Source organism: Ptychodera flava, chromosome 6 (genome assembly GCF_041260155.1).
Source record: "Ptychodera flava strain L36383 chromosome 6, AS_Pfla_20210202, whole genome shotgun sequence".
In the NCBI taxonomy this organism is placed as follows: Eukaryota; Metazoa; Hemichordata; class Enteropneusta; family Ptychoderidae; genus Ptychodera; species Ptychodera flava.
The window spans coordinates 21,029,599-21,047,098 of record NC_091933.1 but is presented as its reverse complement, the minus strand read 5'-3'; the positions used below and the strand labels follow the sequence as shown (position 1 = coordinate 21,047,098).

General features: G+C 38.0%; 1 protein-coding gene across 1 annotated transcript in view; it reads right to left on the bottom strand.

Annotated features, from left to right (window-relative positions):
* The window catches only part of LOC139135128 (uncharacterized), a 66,010-nt gene extending 52,328 nt beyond the window's left edge, over positions 1–13,682 (bottom strand). The window contains exon 1 of the mRNA XM_070702379.1: positions 13,437–13,682. The gene's annotated coding sequence lies outside the window, so the exon portion shown is untranslated. The remainder of the gene's footprint in view (positions 1–13,436) is intronic.
* Between the last annotated feature and the right edge of the window lie 3,818 nt (positions 13,683–17,500).

The window sequence follows — 17,500 nt, the reverse complement described above, 5'->3', positions numbered from 1 at the left end:
CGCATTATATATATATATATATATATATATATATATATATATATATATATATATATATATATATATATGTATATATACATATACATATATACATATACATATATATACATTTTATATACACATTATATATACACATTATATATATATATATATATATATATATATATATATATATATATATATGTGTATATATATATATATATATATTATAATACACACACAAAAGTATAAAGATGTGCCCGTGAGAAATTGCAGTGCTTGATGTCATTAGTAGTTCTGTCTGTCTGAGGGTTCAAGATACGTGAAACTTAAGAAACATGTAGAGATAGATGTGTAGGTAGGTAGGTAGGTAGGTAGGTGGGTAGGTAGGTGAGTGGGTAGGTGGGTGGATGGATGGATGGATTGGTGGATGGATGGACAGACAGATAGACAGACAGACAGACAGACAGATATTTGAACAAGGCAAGCGCAGTCGTAGATAGTTTGAGCGTCAAATTCCTCGATGCCTCTCGATTGATTACCCCAACACTAACACAAACAAGTTGATTCTCTATTCTTTACGACAAATAAGTCCGAATGATCAGATCAATGGCACACATCTTCAATTTGCCTTAATACTTATCCTTACGGCAATATAGTTGATGGAAATATATCTAATTGATGGAGCTAATCAAGTCTGGATTGGGTGGTAATTTTACATGCAAGAAAAAAAATATCTGTCACCCAATCCCTTTCTCCTCTACAAATCTTCCTCCAACTTTGTCTGTCCCTACCAGTCTATCTTAGCCTGTCTGTCTGTGTATCTGCCGATCTGTCTTTGTCTCTGTTTCTCATTAGCTATAATTCTCTCTCCATCTCTGTCGCTGTCTTCCTTTCTTCCCCTGTCTATCACTCTCTATCTGCCTATCGCCTTTCTTGCCTCTCTCTCTCTCTCTCTCTCTCTCTCTCTCTCTCTCTCTCCATCATGGTTTACTTGTGTCGATCTAATAATTTGGCTGTATTTTAATTGTTCCGGATTTTGCATTTTAATTAGTTCTGTTCCTATGAAGTGTTATTTATCTGATTATTTCCAGTGTCATGTAGAGAGTACTTTCATTTCTTCGAGTTCGTGTCCAGACACGATGACTTAGAAATAAGCTTTGCGCCATTGATGATTTATACAGACCTATTCATGACCAAATTAGTTCGAATATTTCTTTGAGGAATGCAACACTGCAGATAGAATACATCAAACGAGTAAGTTTGCGAATCCGAAAGGCTGAAACTGAAGGCTACTAAAAGTTAATTCTACAATAATAACCAATCCCGCACGATGTCACTGATTGCATAAAGCAAACCGTTGATGGCCTTATTTACGTGGCTCGAAGGATGAAAAACACGGCGTCCGAAAGAAAAGAAGAAGAAGGACACCAACTTAACACTATTCGTAATACAGTCAATCCAAAATCAATGTCTTTATGAAAGTCTGGGTCCAAAAAAGAGTTGTCGAAAAAGGAAATCGATATCTCCACTTCTTGCATTTGATACTTTGAATTAACGACAATAGTTGTATATAATAAGTCACGTTCGATTCCGAGCACGCTATTTTCGAAGCATGCATATGTGTATATTCTGTCGTACTATTTATGTTGCCACTCTCTCGAACTTTCTAAGTTAGACATAATATCAAATATGGAAGATTGATAACTGTAGACAAGATAGCTACTCTTATATTCCAAGACCTTGTCAGCAAAAATTCGTATCATCAGGCGTTGTGAAATTCAAGTTGGAATAAGAATTGACAGGCGAATTCAGATCTGAAGGAATTTAAGTCGATGTCTTTTGACAATTTTATGAGATTTTTCGTTCGACGACAAGAAATGTTCTCCAAATGCTGTCTTAAAGTTGTGTGTTCTGTCGAAGGTGACAGGTCAGTAATCAACCGTTTCAGTCTGTCGTCTCGAACCCTGCCTGCACATATTGGGTATATGATGCACTATCGCGGCCAGGAATAACGTCATCGAGGTTAGTGCACGTGACACCTAGACGCATAATGAGAGCGTGGACGGGTTATTATTTCGCGTTGTTGTAGCACTCAGCGCCGATGGAACTTTGGAATATTTCTTAATTGAAAACAAATACTGAGTTTCCGATAACTAGTAATCATTTAATGTTTCAGGAAAATTCTTTCGTCAGATTTTAATCTATACTGAAGTTGCCATTATAACACAACCCTTTTCATCAGTTCGCGTAATGGGGCCATTTTTATTAGCTGGCTAGCCATTAATATTTTTAGATTCTTGCGTCATATTCTAGGCTAACCTTACGATCTGATCAAATTTGATGACCCTATTATAGGATGTGAGATATATAGCATGTTGGCTCGTGATTCCCGGCAGTGTTCACAAAAAGATATATATGATCCTAGAATATCATTATAGAGTTCGTATGCTTCCACGTTCGTGTATATGACACGCCATCTATTTAAAACGTCAGTATTCCAGATGAGTTTCCACATTAGAGTGACAATATTTGTGCACTGTTTTCCATGACTTGACCTATGACACCATTGGTCGGTTAGTTCGGATGAAACGTGGAAAAGAAAGAATATGATTGAAAAAAGCCTTGATATACGCGTGAAACAACATCCTACAGGCAATGACGGATAGCCAGAGTTTAACCGGTACCGCCTTTACCGGATTGGTAGGTTTTTAGTTTTTAACGCTCTCTGTATTTATGAAAGTAAATACAATGATCCCTTTAGAGGAAGGTTGATTAATATCATAGACGAGAGTGCATGACTGTTGGGAATTTGTCTATTTCCTATGAACAAACACTCTGATAGGCTTGTTCAGATGTTATAGTTCTATATATAAGCTTAAGTGCTGAAATCGATGACACTGACAATCATATGATGCTCAATTTTCTAGGTAAATTTGTTCATCTGTACAAATAGTACTGATGACAATTGATTAAGTACGCAAATCCGATGATTGCCATCAGAACACCGATGAAATCGAAGTTGATCACGCTTTTTAGGACTTTTGTGCCATGAAATCTGTGAATAAGGTAACACTTAAGCTGATAGGGTGGAAAGTACAGTATTACTCTGTTAGCTTTTTTACGGTGTATCATTATCGACATGATGGTCATCTAAAATGTAATTACATAGAAGCAGACTTTTATGACTCGTACACAGTTCCGCTGAAAAACGTTGACCAACGTTAATGTCAATCTCATTTCTGTCCTATTCAGTGTTTTTATACACTACTATGATGAAATGGTTGCACATGGTGTGGGGTGAATATTTGGGCAGGGACAAAGCGTCACAGCCAGAAAATGCCAACCACAAGAATCTCAGCCGAAATACTTTTCTGGTCGTATCCGGGGGTTTCAACGTTTCAGGAGCACAAAACAGACGATCGACATAAAGAACACGAATAAGATACAATAAAATTCTTGCAAGAACCTTTAACTGGACAGTTTCATAGCTGTAACGTCTTACAACAGCTGGATTATTCCTTCTTCATGAGTTGCTGTTACATTCTCTTCTTATCTCTTTCAAGCATGTTGAAATACAAAATTATTAACCTAGCTCAACACACGACATTGTACAAAATACAGTATTGGTAGTTGACAAATGAATTCTAGTCTAGACCAGGATTCAGATTCAGAATCAGTTGTCAACAATAACATCAGTAATTACACACTAAAAGTTTATATCTATATTGTAAGTTGAACACTGGGCAATTCCTATTTGATTCGTAGGACAAGAAGGAGCTGTACTTTGCAGACGTCGACAGAAAAAAAACACAGGGAAGATACCTCTAACACTACAGCTAATATAATTTTTAAATATTCAATATTTCATGGAAGTGGGCAAACCTAGCTAGAATTTTCAAACATTGAGTGAACAAACTTTTATAACAATAACATGACAAACTCCTCGTGCAATAAGGAAATGTTGGCCTTACCCTTAGAAAAGGCACCTACAATGTCGCAGAAATAGTAAACAATGTCCTTAAACCTAAGAATGAATGCTGTATATAACTCGAACATGTTATTGAACTTTTTAAACGCAATTAATTTACACGGGTAAACACTGATGCACTTCAGAGCGCCGAGAATGGGGCCACTTTTTATTAACTGGTAAGCCGTTGATATTTTTAGCTTCGTGCCTGTTATTCTGGGATAACCTTGCGATCAGATCAAATCTGATGACCCTATCGTGACGGGACTTATATTATAGCTGCATGATGGCTCGTGATTCACAGCAGCGTTCACAGGAGTATGAAGATGATCCCAGAATATCATTGTAGAGTTCGTCCACTTTTAGATTCGAGTTCGATACGTATATGAAATGCCATCGAATTACAACGACGCTACATATTGCACATGATTTTCCTGCATTAAAGTGGCAATATTTGTACAGTGTTTTCAATGATTTGCCGTATAACGCCGTTGGCCGGTTAGTTCTCATACTGGTGGAACGTGGAAAAGAGAGAGTATTCGTGAAAAAAGCCCTAACATACGTGAAACAACAGCCTACAAGCCACGACGGATAGCCAAAGTTTAACCGCCTTTGCCGGGCCGGTAAACTTTTGCGTTTTAAGGGTACTCAAAGAACTGAGTTAATACTATCCTAAGAAGCAGTTTGATTAACATCCTAGACGAGAGTGCATGACTGTTGGGAATTTGTCTATTTCCTATATAAACAAGCACTCTGATCGGCTTTTTCAATTGTTATGGTTCTATAAGTGATGAAATCGATGACACTGACAGCTACTTAATGTTCAAATTTCTAAATGCATTTAAATTTATTCATCTATACAAATAGTATTTATGGGAGCCTTTTAAGTACGCAAATCCGAGGATTGTCATGGAAACACTGATCAGAGCGCCAATGAAATCGACATTGTTCAACTGTTTTAAAAATTGTGTGCCACAAAAGTCTGTACAAATTAACACTTAGACTGGTATGGTGGACAGTATTACTCTGTTAGTATTTTTCAAGGTGTATCATTATCGACATGATGGTCATCTAAAATATAATTACATGGAAACAGACTTTTATGACTCAGACACTGTTTCACTAAAAACGTTGACCAACGTTAATGTCAATCTCATTTCTGTCCTATTCAGTGCTTTTATACACTACTATGATGAAATGGTTGCACATGGTGTGGGGTGAATATTTGGGTCGGGACAAAGCGTCACAGTAAGGAAATACGAACTCAGCCGAAATACATATCTGGTTGTATCCGGGGGTTTCAACGTTTCAGGAGCACAAAACAAAGAATCGACATAAAGAACACGATTAAGATAAATTAAGATACGAGTACGAGTAAAACCTTCAACTTTTTACAAAACCTGGATTATTCCTTCTAAACGAGTTGCGGTTACATTCTCTTCTTATCCCTTTCAGGCATGTTGAAATACGAATAATTCATCAACCTATAGCTCAATACACGACATTTTGTGCAGTATACAGTATTATTAGTTGACAAATGAATTCTAGCCTATGCCAGGATTCATGTTCAGACTAAGTTGTCAACAGTAACATCGATAATTACACAATAAAAGTTTATATCTGTACTGCAAGCTGAACACCGGGCATTTTCTGTTGGATTTTGCAGTACAAGAAGGAGTTGTACTTTGCTGACGTCGACGGAACAAAAACACAGGGATGATACATGTCACACTACAGCTTAGTTTTTCAATATTCAATATTTTATGGAAGTGGGCAAACCTAGCTAGAATTTTCACACATTGATTGAACAACCCTTTATAACAATAATATGACAATTCCTTGTGCAATAAGCAAATTTTGGCTTTACCCTTAGAAAAGGCACCTACAATGTCGCAGAACTCGTAAACAATGTCCTTAACCGTAAGAATGAATGCTGTACATAAACATCGTACACGTAATTGAACATTTTATGCACATTCAGTTTACACGGTTATACACTTCTGTACTTCAGAGCGCCGAGAATGGGGCCACTTTTTATTAACTGGTTAGCCGTTGATATTTTTAGCTTCTTACCTGTTATTCTGGGATAACCTTGCGATCAGATCAAATCTGATGACCCTATCGAGATGGGAGTTATATTACAGCTGCATGATGGCCCGTGATTCACAGCAGCGTTCACAGGAGTATGAATATGATCCCCGAATATCATTGTAGAGTTCGTGCACTTTTAGATTCGAGTCGATATACGTATATGAAACGCCATCGAATTATAATGGCGCTTTATTTCACACGAGTTTCCAGCATTAAAGTAAAATACTTGCTCATTTTTCCATGGCTTGACCTATGACACCTTTGGTCGGCTGGTTTAGGTGGAATGTAGATACAAAAGGTGTAAAAACACGATTTGCATGACACACAAAGCCTATAAGCCATGGATACCCGGAGTTGTACTGCCTTAAACGGTTGGGAGGTTTTTGCGTTTTAAGGGACCTATCTCTATACCAGGGTCCTAATTGGAGTTGATACAATGATTTCTTTAGAAGCAGAGGAATTAACAGCGTAGGCGAGAGCGCATGACGTTTGGGAATTTGAGTATTCCCTATGTATACGCACGCTGATAGGCTTGTTCGAATGTTATAGTTCTGTAAGTGACGAATCCGATGACACTAACAGTTTTTGGTGTCTTTAGAGCTCAGTTTTCGAAATTATTTTTATTCATCTATACGGATAGTATTGATGAGTATGGTTTGAGTACACAAACCAAATAAAACGATTCTCTTTCAAATTGAAAGGAGAATATTCATTGTGCATTGCACATTAATGGCATTCGAAGAACATCTTTGAGAGGTTTCAGTTCATGCGGTCCAAGGGATTGGTTTGATTTATGAGCCAAACTGTTTCAACGTGCTTGAAAGTGGACAAATGAAATACATTGGGGACAGCATCATCGTTTCTCTGCTGTGTAATGTAAAAGTGTACATCATAGTCAGCGTGGTCGAAGAGTTGAGGGCAAATGTCGTAATTCGTCTCAGTGACATTCAAGAAATAAGATAAACTTTCGGCAAGTATAAAACATCAGCCTGTGTGGTATTATAAATAATAGATCAACTCGAAACTCAGAACATTAAGAGAAGCAACGAGGGAATTCCAGTAAACAAAAACCTCTTATAGTACAGGAAGTTGTTTATCGGCCACTTTTAAAAACACGACGGGTCATGTGACTTACTTGGCGTGGAAATCGATCATGGATATTTACATACTAAAATGCGCGGTTCGCAGAAGATTCGTCTACAATAACTGATCAAAGATTTATGACAATTACCTAGCTTCCCTGTGACCTTCGTACGTTCAAAGGAATCCAGAGTTCATATAGGGACAGCTGAAGACTTTGTAATCAAATTAAACTATATAGCTTTTAAATAACATTCACATAAATTCACATAAATTCAGACCGACGGTTTATGTTCAACGCTGTCGCAGTCGCTCTGTAGTGAACGCGGCTTTTTTGGTAACCAGCAGCTCCGCTCAACGTGTCATTTAGGAGGCAAATAGCTGTAATGTTTGATGATGATTTTTCACTATTTTTGTTTTTTAATGTCAACGACAGTTTCTTGTTATACTCACCAAAGGATGATGAGATACGCAGTGTTGAGATAGTCGACTCGGACTGTACATGTTTTGACTGGATTGTTATTGTTGATATGTTAATTCTAGGCCAGACTAAAATTCAAATGAACAGTGCATTTTAAACATATAGACATTTTGTCAACAATTTAAATAGTTAATGTTTCAACATGCTTTAGGGAGACGAACAGGCCTGGAACTTGTGATAAAGTAGAACAGCAAAAATAGTGAAAAAAAATGTTCATCAAAAATTACAGCTACTTGTATTTTAAAATATGTTTTTCAAGAAGAAATGATTCACACCCACCATAGCCGTTGATGGCGCTGGTAATATCCTCGAGGAGGTCGGTCGAATCACATGCATCAGACACAGAAAATAATCGCTCTCAGTCCCGCGCTTTCAGTTATGTTGACCCCTCACGGAAAGTCTTGCGGGCATGATGTTCTATTAAGTCGGCGTGAGAGATAGCTTGTAACGCCGTAAAAGATTTGAACGTGGATGATTTATCGAATCAGATACACAGTGCTGAGACGCATAATGATTAAACGCAATGTCCTCTCTAATACAACACACTTCAAGAGTAATCAAGTTGATGTAAATGGGCTCTGAGTCGCTCGAGCTAGACAGCTGTTTCCACACTGGCGGGCAGAGCGAATTCTCACGAGTCTGACTAGCGAAACTGTCTCATTTAATCCGTCCTTACATCGGTCAGGTAGATGTATCGTCCACTTTGAGAAACAAAAATGTGTGCTCAGCTTTTGACATACACTCATCCATGTCATACGGAGCTCGAAACCCACTGCTAAAGATGCAAGTAAATCTAACACTTTAATTACTTTAATAAGTATATGTTGAAGGAACTGTTTCACTCTATCCGAAGACAATTTTATATATAGCTAACATCTTGAAAAAATATTCAAAGTAACAAGTACAATTTTATTATGAAATCGTGTGCTTTTTCACGAAATCAAGGGCGAATTTTTGTATGCTAATTCCCATAGAAGGACACTTTTTGCATGAACAAGTGAGATTTAAATGCAAAGTTTTTTTTTTTGCTATACAGATATTACGAGGTAACTCGCTAACGAACATGGCCCATTGGAAACATGAATTACGTTTGGCGCCAAGCTTCGAACAAAACGCCCCGAGACGAAAGCCGTTCTGACCGCATCGATTGAAGTGTGGCGACTGTCAGATGAGCATGTACTTGGCGTTTGTCAGATTGCGTCCAAAAATATCTCGTTTTGTAAGTAATCACAGCTGGATCAAATCCACACGGCTAAATTATGAAAATTGAGGAACATTGAATGCAAATGCAATGTCAATTTAGCAGAACGATGAATGTATATGTATTATGTTTACTTATGGGTAGTACCGTTTACATCGTAAATTAGAAAAAAGTACATGATAAACACACACACTCATATATATATATATATATATATATATATATATATATATATATATATATATATATATATATATATATATATATATATATATATAAATTCCTCTCCAATATGGACAGTGGAAAGATGACAGGTGCTGTAGTTATTGACCTATCAAAAATTTAGACACTGTTGACCAGGTGTAGTTGCTTGTAAAGTTGTCGAAGATTGGGGTAAATAATCTTGAACTTGATTTGATCAGCAAATACTTGGAAGACCGCAGCCAGCGCACGAATCTAAATGGATTGCCAAAATGGATACAATGGATCCGATGCATCACCTGTCCAAATTGGAGTTTTCCAACTTGAAGGCTCGATTTAAGAGGCCACTTTTTGATGTATGTAAAGTATCTGCCATCTGTGACTAATTTATGCAAAGTGGTGTTCTATGTTGATGACACTCCATTGTTTTATACTGCAGATGACTTACAGAAAATACATAATTCAATGCTCAGTTACTTTTCAGCCACTCAGTAATGGACGCAAACACGTTAACCCTGAATGTTGGACAAAGCAAAGTCCATGATCTTTGGGACTTATCACTGTTATCAGCGTCTCAGAAATAGAGATTGGCCATGAAATTTAATGGTATTGAAATTCACGTTGTTCGCCAATTTAAATTTAAAGGTGTAGTACTAGACCAACACTTAAATTGGGAATCGCATGTAAATATGATTGCCAGATTGATGTCGAGACGACTAGGAGCCCTATCGCATATTTGTGGACTAGAAAACCTTCGAATTGATGGTAAAAGCCTTAGTGTTTCCATTGGTGACGTATTGTGGCGTAGCTGGGATGACGTGCATTAAAGGGATACAGTCGTCGGAACTGCGCTTGAAGGTCGTATGGGACCCATACGACCAATGTAAACACTGTATCCAAGGTACGATGGTGACTGATGAAAATTAAAACATGTCTGTCATAATCTACATCTATAATTTAAATGTTTCAGCTATGATGAAGTGCATCTAGATATCGTATACGTACGAAATACATTGTTTGTAAACAAGAAACCCGCACAGGCGCAGTTCCGACGACTGTTTGCCTTTAAAGGAATACAAACAAAAATCCAAAGGTTGTATAGCAGAGCAGCTTAGTACTTGGCAAGGGAATGATTTCAGTATCATTTTTGCGTCATCTCATCAAAATGGCATCCGATATATTGTCAGTGGAATAAACAACTAGCTATGATGACATGAAAATGTGTAGTGTCGTCCCTCCACGTTTATCAAATGGTTTTCAAGATCTTTAATTATCAAATTTTTCAAGGCCTGTTTCAAGGTCTACAATCAGTAATAAATTTATGGTGCCTGTTTCCCGTCTAGAAAAAGGTAGAAACACTATTTTGAATAGATTCACCAAGTTATAGAACATTTTACATCCAATGTAAGATCTCTTGGAGAAATTTGCAAGTGTGAAAGTTTAGTGAAGGAATATGTTTCATTTTTAATTTTATGTTTTTATGCATAGGTTTTATATATGTCTGTCTTCACATGTTTTATTGATTATTTTAGTATTTTTCAATACAGAACGTCATGGTAGACCATAGAACACCGTTTGTGTGTGAAACAAATGACTTATCTCTTTTTAAATGAATTACAATAAATGAATAAATAAATAAGTACATTATAATTGACATCACGAAGTAATTTGTGTTTAATTTATGTTTATAAAGGTTCGCGTTACTTTGCGTTTGAACTTTATATATATATATATATATATATATATATATATATATATATATATATATATATATATATATAATAACACAAACGTACTTCAAGTACAAAGTAATGATACTATTATAGTTATTATTATAACGCTCTGCTTTAGCATCGAGCAATGCTGTAATTTCCACGAGGACATCTGTATACTTAGAGAGAGAGAGAGAGAGAGAGAGAGAGAGAGAGAGAGAGAGAGAGAGAGAGAGAGAGAGAGAGAGAGAGAGAGAGAGATATCTGTATACTTCGATTATATATATATATATATATATATATATATATATATATATATATATATATCTTCTGCACGTGTAAATATATTGCAGGTATAGCAATGCAGCATTTATTCCCAGGTGTGGTTCACGTTCTCTCTATCATGCGGAATTGCAAATTTCAAATGACACGTGTTTTCCCTCTTTAGTCTCAATCTAATTCTGCGATCTTAGTGTTTAGCCAGGTTATGGTTCAGTGCGATCGGATTGCCCACGATAGCTTTTGAAAATTGCCCGGGGTCCTCCGTGAAAATGGCGTTATCTATATGTAAATTACAAAAACCAATAACGGTATCACGTGAAACCTGATGCTTGTTAATTTCTTAAGATGACTTCGGTGATGAAGATAGGTGTACTCAGACAAGAACATTACGGCGCCTAATAGTTTGCTTGACATACATACACTGACACGCTCACGTACATAAATATACAGATACATAGATACATAGATGCATACATAAATACATAGATACATAGATACATACACAGATATATAGATACATAAATACATACAAAGATACATAGATACATACATAGATAAATAGATACATAGATAAATACATACATACATACATACATACATACATACAAAAATACATACATACATACATACATACATACATACATCATGCATGCATGCATGCATGCATGCATGCATGCATGCATGCATACATACATACATACATACATACATACATACATACATACATACATACATACATACATACATACATACATACATACAGACAGACAGACAGACAGACAGATGGACATACATACATACGTACATACGTACATACATACATACATACATACATACATACATACATACATAAATACATACATACATACATACATACATACATACATACATACATACATACATACATACATACATACATACATACATACAGACAGACAGACAGACAGACAGACAGACAGACAGACAGACAGACAGACATGGCTTCTTGGTCAAGTTTTCTAAAACAAGCCGTTGTCGGTCGTCAAAGCACGACTCCCATTTCCGTCTTTAGGCAGACGGTATCAATCAAACTGATGACGTGATTCGTAGCCAACGAGATACGTCATCGAAGATAGTAAATCGTGCGTCTACCGTGCCAAGTATTCTTACGATTGCCTTTTCTAGCAATCGACACACCAATCAATAAAATAAAAAAATAAACCAATGCCAAAATACAATTTATGGTGGACTGAAAAAAGACACTGCGATTTTAACACAGAGAGGGGCCTAGAAAATCAAACATTCTGATTACTCTTTGCAAGCTTTATGAAAATTGTAAATCTTTATCCCGACATCAGAAGAGCACCGAAGACTGCAATGGACACTTTCATCAAGGTGGTTATTTTTTTGTAGACGGGTTCATCTGCATTCTCAGCGTTAGGTTCAGCCCATCCTTTAAGCGATTCTGTATGGACGTCATTCCAATGCAAACGATATAACCCTAACAGAATCCGCTGCCTGCAATCAATCTCAATAACGTCCCGGCCATAACTTGTGAGAAGAAATAAATTAGGGGGTAATTTATAGTATGGGTGATTTGTTCTACTTGGATTAAAAGCTACTGAATCGATAGACAGGAACACTAAATCGGACGACGAGTTCGAGTTTTGTCACTGGTGGATCAAACTCTGGTCACCTTTTGAAATCTGGACGGATTTTCTCTTCCGTTTTACCGACTTTCAGAATCTTCAATCCTGCCAGCACATTGCTAATTTGGGGGCATCTTTCAACTAGTTCAAATGTAGCTCTAGCGTCTAGAACTTGCCTGTGGGAGGTGAACCTACAAGCAGATGACTTGCTTTGTTAACGGTTGCCCTATGTTGATGGCCACAAGATCATGTGTCTATGAGAGCATGCATTATTTCCTCAAACCGGCATTATATTTTCAGGTGAACAGGCCGTGTGTGAAATATTGTATCAATATGAGACAGTTTAGCATCAAATGACTGTAGGAGGTGACCTGTATGGGTCGCAGCTGGAGATATATGAAGGGAGAATAATTGTGCGCTCTCTTTCCGAATTAATCCTCTGTACGTAGGGCTAGCAGACGATGTCTGATCGTGTTTGTATTAATTCCCTCGGGTCTCTGACAATGTACGCCTACGGAGATGCCTCTTTGACGAGGTGCACATCAGAATGAACGCTGCAGTCTCTGGCCGACACTTGTGTATGTTTTCCAGTCCGCGCTGTTGATTTGAGTGAAGCTTGTTAGCACGAAGTGTCGTGCGTGCCTTAAGGGACTTCCTTGATTACAATTTCGATAATTTTCATCGGAAAAGTCATCATCATATGCTCTTGCCTGGAGAGCTTACAGCTTCCCACAAATCAAGTACTATGTTTATAGTACATGTACCTCTGCAAATAAGGTAATTATTTGCACAGATCGTGCGAGTGACTTACCTTAAACAAGCATCACTGTACGTGGAGTCCAAAAATGGCCATCTGTCGCGGAGATGATTTCGTTCCGATTATTGTCGCTCGCGACGTCTGATTAAATATTCTTATTTTTGGCTAAGAATAACCCCCGTGTCACCAACCTTTGCAGTGGAGCACTAAGGATCGAACTTTGGAAAAAAAAGCCCGAATAACACGCTATCTACGAAGGTATTATATCGCACACTGCGATTGAACTGAAGGAACTAGATCAACTGAAGACAACAGCGCATGCTCTGAAAGAAATATGTTGATTTTTAAACTTCGTCGCTGCGAAGACTCTGTATAGTTAGAAATGCATGTTTCCCATATTCTCCAATATTATCCGAAGATTAATCTTTTGGTAACCGTAGAATGTTATAGATATTGAAATCCATGTTACAAGAGATTGAAAACAAAACAGAGTTAGGCGATTATGCGAACATAAATATTTTCCCGCGATTTATGCTGAACAAAACGGGCAGGTTGAGCTGACAAACAACGCATACATACGCCCACTTTTCCTCCTGTTTTCCAAAGATTTATTGGCGAATCCCAAGTCTCCTAGCCAGGCAACTGAGACATTCATCGTAAACTAGAGTGTGGTGACACAGTAGTCGGGCAACAGGTAAGTATCTGATGAAGCCTAAGTTTTATTCTGAATATTTCATCCCCTGCTTGTTGTGTGTGTGAGAGATGGGGATTAAACATGGGTGATGAAGCTACGACTTGCCTTTTTTTCAAGAGCAGTTCAATTTCGACATACGCTACCTGGCAACGAGCAAGTGATATTTATGATTGATGAGCGTTTACCTCTGCGACACGGTCGCTTTCTCGCTAATTATAGCCCCTCTTTCGGCGATATCATCGACGTACACTCTTCATGTTTAATAGACTACGCGCCGTCGCATTCCCCTTTCGGCTGTTTGATGCTGATGTTTATTTGCTGATAAAACTTTTAAGTAGAAGCAATCGAGGAGCAGCGAATGGGTATAGATATGACGAAATAGTGCGGAAGATATATTTGCAGTGAAGAGAGTCTCACAGCAGAAGGTATTGATATTATTTATTTAAAACGAGCATGCAAAACGCGTCCCTCGTACTGTCGATTAATCACCGCCTTGGGATAAAGCGGATATGATCGAGAAATTCGCAAAGGACTTTGTCGGATTTACATGTGCTGGTGCTGACGTCATAATTTTCCAGCTATCTGATTTTGCCTGTACTGTCGTGAGTTGATTCTCTGTGTGTCATAAAAGGTGATGACAGGGAACGATAACAGGTGCGCAAGGACGCAGTCCCGAAGTATCATATAGAATATATTCAACTGCGTGTGATGGCGACAATTTTGAAGTACTGTAATTCGGATTATGTGTTTGTCTGCATGAGTCCATGCTTGTTATTACCGGTTACGTCATGGCTGCCGCATGAAAGCTTCAGCCGGCAATTTCTTGCCTCCATGTGTTCGTGAGAGGTTCGTTCAGAATACCGATGAGTTACACTTCGAGGGTGGTTAACGTTTCTACCGTGACTTTCTTAAAAGCCGAGTCGATGTATGTATGTATGTATGTATATATGTATGTATGTATGTATGTATGTATGTATGTATGTATGTATGTATGTATGTATGTATGTATGTATGTATGTATGCATCTATGTATCTATGTATCTATGTATGTATCTATGTATGTATCTATGTATCTATGTATGTATTTATGTATGTATCTATGTATTTATCTATGTATGTATGTATCCATCTATGTATACTTGTTGGTATAAGGAGGTAAGAATTTAATATGTACGGACTGTTGATTTTCAGAGTAGCTGGATGTAGACGTACACTGTGTCTGTTTATATTTTTTAACTGAAATAAACTTAAGGTGGACGAAAGATACGTCTCCAAAGCTCATGTTCACAGCTTGTTTTGAGTTACAAAAACAGACCGTGCCCAATCTGCCTATTGATGGCTGTTCAGAAAGGACTCAGGTCACAGTAGAGCATCTCTGAGAGACGTCAGAACCTACCTTCCTTCAAGGAAGGTGAATTCTACGCACGTTTGATCTTTTATTAACCATCTCCAGAAAAGTCAACTCAAATTTTTCTCGTGTCACACTTAACATCCAGGACAAAGAGCCGTCGATGAACCCACTTAAGCGAGCGTGGCGACGTAGTTACGCTGAGTATTTTAATCTGCTTTTGCCCTTTATGCATCACATTACAGTCGACAACGTGCGCCGACGACGAACAGCAGTTACGAGGATACATGGGCCGTAATATACAGAGGAGAAATGACATCAGTTAAATTTTTGAAAGCCGAGTTTATCTCTACGGAGTGTACGAGGTTGGGGAAAGTTGAAGAGTGTCTGTACATACGGTACACTGTCACCTGCACGAGGGAACGCGATGCGGCATATTCACCTGTAGCATTAAGGTATAATGGGCGTCGAAGATGGATATGCGGACTCTCAAATCTTTGCTATTTTTGTTCTCATTTACCACTTGTGGGGGCTTATTTTAAAGCTTCTGGAGTAGGCCTAAGACAAATTTACATCTTATTAGTTTTTCGAGAATGAAAAAAATTATATTTCCTCATAGAGTCAACACAGCGCTAGCGGCCATTTTGAATTTCAAATATCGATAAATGTATGGTAATTTTGTGATCCCTGATTTTTATTCTTGATTTGGCGAGAGAATGGTTGAAAGTTTCATTTGGGAAGTTTGAGCAAAAGTTGAAGTCTTTCGCATTCGAGACGAATTCTACCTTAAGCGATGCATCGATTATCTCCGCTCTGATGAGGAATGTCCTCAGACCACACTTTTGAGAAAATCTAGCAAACTGCGAATGAAGCACTGCCTCAGCAAGAGACAAACATCACTTGACACTGCCGTCCCCGTTTAATGGAAATTTACGTTACCCGATCCTTCTGCAATACTAGATATCGGTGCCGATGGGGATGAATGCTCAGAGGTTTCTGTTAGGGACGGCATTTTCAATGTTTCTTTGTAAATGTACCGTTTTACCTCATTTTTAGTGTATACTGGAAACTGGACCTGAGCGATGGATAGCGAATGACGCATGGATGAGATGCTGGTAATTGTTGACCAAGTACTAACGGCATGATGGGTAATAATTAGTCGTCGTTAGTGTTGACAAGATTATACCGAGGGACCTTCACAAACAATAACGGGGTCTACCTTGCATGGCTGGAGTGCTACACGGAAAACGAAAAAAAAAACAAAGAGCGAAATTACGTCTTAAATGGCATGTTGACCTTTTTTTATTTAGGAGAGCAAAATAGAGGGCTAAGTGCCACGAAATTCGAATAATCATTGCAGAGCAAATTTAAAATTCTTGCCAAGTCTGATTCGTGCTAAACGTTTTTGTCAGTTTGAATGTGACCGATATCGCGCTATTCGCAAAGACAACACAAAACTCTTTTTTCCTTTCCAAACAGAATGAAACTGGCACATCACTTTGTAGGTTGTCATAAAAGTGTCAACCGGAGCTGAACAAATCATATCCCTATTATCTGTATTTAGCCCAACCGACCGTCTGCATGCCTCGTCTGCCGCGCCGGCGCCTGATTGATCGGACGCTTGGACCCGAATATTCAATTCGCAGTCTAACGTCCAGCAATGGTAATATTATGAAAGCGACGAACCGAAGGGCGGCACAAAGTTTGAGGGCGCTGTCTGTATTTGCCAGAAAAATCTCAAAAAAGCTCCCTCAATCTGCAATCTAAAATTCGTCTTTCTTCTGTAAATAAAACTCATCGTAGCTAGGGAGCGGGCCATATCCGCAAACATCCCTAATAGTTGAAGAAATTCTGTGAGATGTCACTGGGATATTCCGTTTTCACAATGGGAATATTTAGCCTGTTTTACATGCAGGACAATTACTTGATCCTTCAAACAAACTCGTCCCAAGGGATCCCAATCCATTAATAAAAACAGGGCGTGATGTGTGAGTAAAGGCTCCGTGGATAATGCGATCCATACAAAATATAACTGTCACAAGACGAGCGCCTCGTTAGCATTGCAATGGTGAGAGA